General features: G+C 43.9%; 1 long non-coding RNA gene across 1 annotated transcript in view; it reads right to left on the minus strand.

The window, feature by feature from the left end:
• Positions 1 to 6000, minus strand: part of LOC135097479 (uncharacterized) — a 143602-nt gene that overhangs the window by 105383 nt on the left and 32219 nt on the right. The window contains exon 2 of the long non-coding RNA XR_010265737.1: positions 5305 to 5371. This is a non-coding gene — a long non-coding RNA (uncharacterized LOC135097479). The remainder of the gene's footprint in view (positions 1 to 5304; positions 5372 to 6000) is intronic.

Raw genomic sequence — 6000 nt, forward strand, 5'->3', positions numbered from 1 at the left:
ATCGAAAGAAATTCCTCTAAGTGCTTATTCATCGCTCTATTTCTTTCTTTTCATTCCGAAATTAAAATTACGAGCATGAAAAGGTAACGAGGATTTAAAAGACTATTACTGAATTGCGCATACTATAAACTCATGGGTACTTGAGCAAACCATTACGTAATACAAGTATGCCTGGTATGTGTATTTGTAGCTATGAGTAACTTTAATATTTGTCTCACACGCGCGCGCACACACACGAAAAAAAAGAAAAAAAAATCAGGAAAAAGGGACAAGCTTCCACGCGCCAGGGACTCCATCACGCCATCGCCACACAAGCCAAGTGGAGCAGAGACTTTTCTGTTCAGTATAAAGCAGTTCCCCATTTTTCCTTGGTCGGCATCTGGGGTCCCGCCGGAGGAGAAGAAAAAAGTCATGATCCTCAAAGCTCTGCGCACGGTAGCCACACACACACATACACACACACACACACACACACACACACACACATAGGTGCAAGTGTTCACACCACCTGAATCTGATGTATGTACACTTTCTCTCCTTCCCGCTCACGGTCGCCTATTTATCGCTGTCCGCTTAAACGCATGCGAGAATTATAAAGGGCACACACACACACACACACACACACACACACACACACACACACAGTATGCACATAAATATTCATATATATTCGGGCAAATATATGCAAACGTACAAACAATACATATTTTCACGCACAAATCTTCACCGAAACACACGCACACACACACACACACACACACACACACACACAGTGACTGGCCGTTCAGGTGTGCACATTCCTTACAGGTGAATACTCTTCCTCGCCTCAGGAGTAACTTCGGAACCAGCCTTTGATTTTTTTTTTTTTTTCGCATCATTAACAACCCTAGTTTATGCGTCTGCTTCGTCTTCACGTTATTTATTCGCACAACTGATCACTTCTTACTCTGAATAATAAATATGAAGCCATAAACACTGACTTTGTGGATTGTGTTTATTATATTATGAGCGAAATTTAGGCGCATCTCTTTTGTATTACGAGGATGCCTCAATAAATGTGATAACTCTATTTATATGACTAATTTATACCTCCTGACCTTGCATATTTCATCTCTCTCTCTCTCTCTCTCTCTCTCTCTCTCTCTCTCTCTCTCTCTCTCTCTCTCTCTCTCTCTCTCTCTTTTCCAGCCGTTGCGACGGTTGCCTCGTGTGTGGCAACGGTCGAGGATGAACCAGCGAGAATGTTTGACCTTGTCCTGAGGCACGGACACGCCCCCGCCCCCCCAAACCACCTTTACCCACTAGACATCCTCCTCACACCCTCCTCACCCCTCACAGCACCATACAGCCTGTTAATACTGCACCCTCTTCCCTGACTGGCCATCCATTGCACAACTGTCTGATACAAACGTTGTCCCCTTCCAACCATACACACTGCCTACTAATATTACCATTACCCTACAAATGTCGCCATTCACTGCGTAGCCTCTATGTAAGTCAATCGTCCCCTCCCCCCACAGTCAGCTGAGTCATCATATAACTCCAATTACTTACTGCGCAGTCTTCCCATCGCTCCCCTCACTCGCCCCTTCCTTCACTCGTCATACTAACACAAGTCCCGCCTCTCCTCCCCACCAAGTATCTTTCCTTACCCAGCGCACGTCTGCAGTCACAAACAAGTATGCTGTGAATTTATAGGAATTTGTTGCCTTGTTCGAGTTGTGTACGCGTTTGTGTGGGTGGACAGGTGGATGGCTTGGGGACGGTTGTGTGAGTGGATGAGTGCATGGGTGGGTGAGTGGATATGAGGGAGGGAGGGTGGGTGGGTAGGTGTGAGTGGGTGTAACATTCCTGGCGGCGGACGTACAGGAACTACCTTTCAAAGTGACCCCCGCGCCGCCTCGGCCAACACGTCAGCGCAGTTGGTGCTAAGAATGACGCACTCACCGCCGCACAAGGAGGGTTACATTGAGCACACTCCCTGCTCACAAGAACACTCCCATTGTCTGGACACCGAGGCGTGGGGAATGCACGCTGATTTACATTTACATATAGAGAGGAAGTTTGTGGCTGCAGAAATACGTGTTTTTCTCAACTGTGAGTCCCCCACAAAACTTTCCTGAACACTCACAGGCAGTACGTGAGCACGACGCGGTGTTGTGGCGCTAATTTGTCTGGAAGCGGCAGTGCGTGACCCGAAAAAGGGTTAAGGGGCTGCCGGGACCTGTTTGCACAGGCGGCGCTCATGGCTACGATGTTGCTTGTGGACACTTACTGCAGGTTATAAAACTGTTTTTTGTCCAAATTTACTAATATTTAAATGAGAATCAACATGTACCTTTTGAAGCTATAAATACTTGAGCCTTAATTTTGAAGCAACTTGAATATTTTACTCGAATTTTGTGAGTGATCAACTCTCTGAAAGTGGAACAAGCAGGTGAAGCGAACGTGGGGGAGCATAAGAGCGAGATGTGGAGGAGGAAGCGTGGGAGGTAGAAGACGTGCGAGGAGAAAAGTGTAGGAGGGGACAAGATTAAGGTGGAGTGCCCTTTTGAGTCCCACTCGTGTGACCCTCCACTCTCGTCGTTCTATTTAAGGGTTTCATGACGCACTCTCTTCCCGAAAAGCCCTCCTTTTATATTTCCGTCCCAGAATAACTTGAGGGAAGGCGGGCTGTAAGAAGATTAGTCAGAACCCTCCTTTGTCGAGTACTGCAACAAAGGCGCTCGTGAAAGTCTGCCTCGTGAATGCAAAGCAGCAGAGTAATATTGATTTTATGTTAACAGTATGGCGGAGGGATGAAGACGGGAGACGGAGGAGGAAGAGGAGACTAAGGAGGAGGAGGGTTGTAGGGGTAGAAGAGTTGTGGAGTTAGAATTGAAGGCTTGAAGGATATTACTTTGATGAATTACAGAAATTAGTCCCCAGTTGTGTGCCCCCAAAGCCTCGACGCTTCACCTGATGCCCCTGGGCGGTACTTAATTCCCACACCCGAGCTCCCCACTCCCAAAGGCCCCCACACGCCGATACTTTGTGGTTAACACGTGGTTTACCGTTTGCCATAAAAATCAATGATCATGTGTTGATGTCTCCATTCATGTGACAGATGGTCTATTACGAGTCTTATTAGGAAGCCAAACACACTTACCCACCTGGCAGCCATTTCCTTGAGCCTTCATATGCTACCTGACAGCCCTTCCATTCCTGAGGGGAGGGGGGGAGTGGGAAAGATGGGGTGTATGAGGGAGAGAGGGAGACAGGGAGGAAGACAGGTGGATGACAGCTGAAGGGAAGGTGAGAACAAGGTTACGCCTCACTTTTTTTTCTTTTTTTTTCATCCTTCTACGCATCAAAAATAATGTGGGAATTGTCGTGCCAGATGTGGCAATGACACCTGGCGATGTGTAATTTGTTCACCTGTTTTTTTTTTATTATTCTAGTTTTAATTGATTTTAGTCCTTTTATTTTGTTATTCTCATTTTATATTTTTTTCTCTAGCCATTTTTTTCTCATTAAGATGTTTATGCATCTAAATTAATCATTATATATATTTTTTTTCCTATTATATATGTCATGCATCAGTTGTTTATTATGTATTCAAGTACAGCACGCTTATTCCTCAGTATTTTTGAACATTCACTGCCTTCCCTCGAATACTCTCAAAAAATCTGTTGTGGAAATAAGTGTTTTCAAAGGTGTTTTCACTATTCAGCGTGTTTACTGAGGAAAAACACCCACGGCAATCCTACTAATCATCCCTGTAGCCTTTGAAAATACTCCCGATGAGAGAAGAGAGCGTTTAAGAATACCGGCCATTGAAACACCAAACATCAACATAAGACCAGACTCAAACCACAAGTGTGACTCAACCAGCGCCCCCACACCCAGGTCATCACTATTACTGCTTAATGCATACACGCCTTGCTAAGTAATGGTATACAGCTGTTCATTCTCTCATCGTGCTCCTCCTTGCTACACCTTTCCTACTCCCACCACCTCTCTTGCCCATCACTAACTACCACGCCCTGCATCCATCCGTAAACTTTATCTCCTATACCCATAACTTGTATCTAACTACAAGCCACACCCTGCACTCTCTTGCTTTTCCACCCATACCCTCCATTCACCCTTCCACCCACAAGGCATCCAGATCAAAGGCCACACATTACACCTCCTCTCCACTCATAAACCATGTACAACCCTACACCCAATACAACCTTCACCCAATACAACGCGCTCTTCCTTCCATTCCTACTGTTGCAAGGGAATTAAAATCTCACTGGCGCTTTGCTTTAATTGCTCCAACATCAGCAAAAATGTAGATTCATATTCAACGTTTTCTTTTTTTTCCTTTTTTTTTTTTTATTCAGAAATCATGGTACGTTTGTATGAGACTTTTTTTTTTCTCTTTCAACTTGCTAAGGGTACTGAGTTCACTGGAAGCCGCAAGGAGACAAGATTCTACAAAGTATCGTGTGGTTTCATTCTTGGTAAACTTTTTTTTTCTTTTTACGCGGCGACTCAGGTTAATTATTAAACTATGGATAAAGTCTCCTTGGCATTTTCTTTCTTTCTTTCTTTCTTTCATGGAAGGTCACTTATCACCCTATAAAGTAAAATCAACAAGCAGTGTTTAGACAGAGGGTGAACAAAAAGTGGCAGTGACGTGATCGCTTGTTAAAACCATGGGTGGCGTCACGGGGAACCACCAGCCGGCTGCCACGCCCTTGAACTTCGCAATCACCTCACATCGACTGTTTACTTTACCATAAACAAAGCGAGGTACAAAAAAAGCATCGTTGTGGTCTATCTTCTCCTCCATCTGAATACTGATTATATTTAACCAAACCTAGATATTCTACTGCACTTCTTTGGAAAACGTATTTATAATTTTGTCCATAAACAACTGATACCACTGACGGTTCATTACGGCTTCATGACTGTGATAAATCTTGAACCTTCCTCGCTTCTACCTACTAGTCAGATCCCTTATTTCGTTTTCAGTGGCATCATTACACATAAAATATATACTGTTTAACCTCTTCTACATGGTATCAACACACACACACACACACACACACACACACACACACAAACACACACACTTTTCAACCTGCTAATGAAGTTTAAATACATAAAACAATGAGTATTGGGTGTTATAATCAACGATATAGTCGGAGGTGGCATCAGACAGGTTAACGTGAATGATGAAACTATCAGAGAGAGAGAGAGAGAGAGAGAGAGAGAGAGAGAGAGAGAGAGAGAGAGAGAGAGAGAGCATTATCATAAACTGCTATCACTCACCCTCACGAACGTTCACTGTTCCATCTGCCCACCTCGTCACAGCGCGGTCCGACCTTGGTGCACGCAGCTGTTAGGAAAGCGAAAAACAACATTATCAGCGTGCCACCTTCATTTCCTAAGTCTATACTTTTACAAACTCTAAGCGTTGAACTAGCCCTAAATTGTGATATGTCCACGACTACGCCTCACCAGGACCTACATAGCCTGTCAGCCGCGTCACGCCCACCCTTACCTAACCATACGTAAACACTACTGAGTTCTGGTAGTGTGTGTTCTTTTTGGCAATGCTCCCTCCACTCATTGCCAATTAATATTTTTCTATTATAGTGAAAATTTCCAAATACGTCTGGACTGCACTATGGAAATAAATAAATAAATAAATAAGTAAATAAATAAATGGATAAACAAATAAGCGTACAGAATAAAGCACAAAGAAAGAACGTATGTTATTTTCCTTCCCATCTTGGAATCTGCTTCAGAACGCTGCCAGGGAGTGAAGTCAAGGCCATTTAAGAAGTGGAACGCTACCCACAATAGATAGTTCATGCTGTCTTAAATGTCACTAGTACTTGTGCGTTACTATTGCGTAGTGTATCTTTATATGTACACACACACACACACACACACACACACACACACACACACACATGTAGTAAGTAAAGAGATTAATTCATTCACAGACGAAATGAGCAATGA

The sequence above is a fragment of the Scylla paramamosain genome, chromosome 4 (assembly GCF_035594125.1).
Source record: "Scylla paramamosain isolate STU-SP2022 chromosome 4, ASM3559412v1, whole genome shotgun sequence".
Classification (NCBI taxonomy): Eukaryota; Metazoa; Arthropoda; class Malacostraca; order Decapoda; family Portunidae; genus Scylla; species Scylla paramamosain.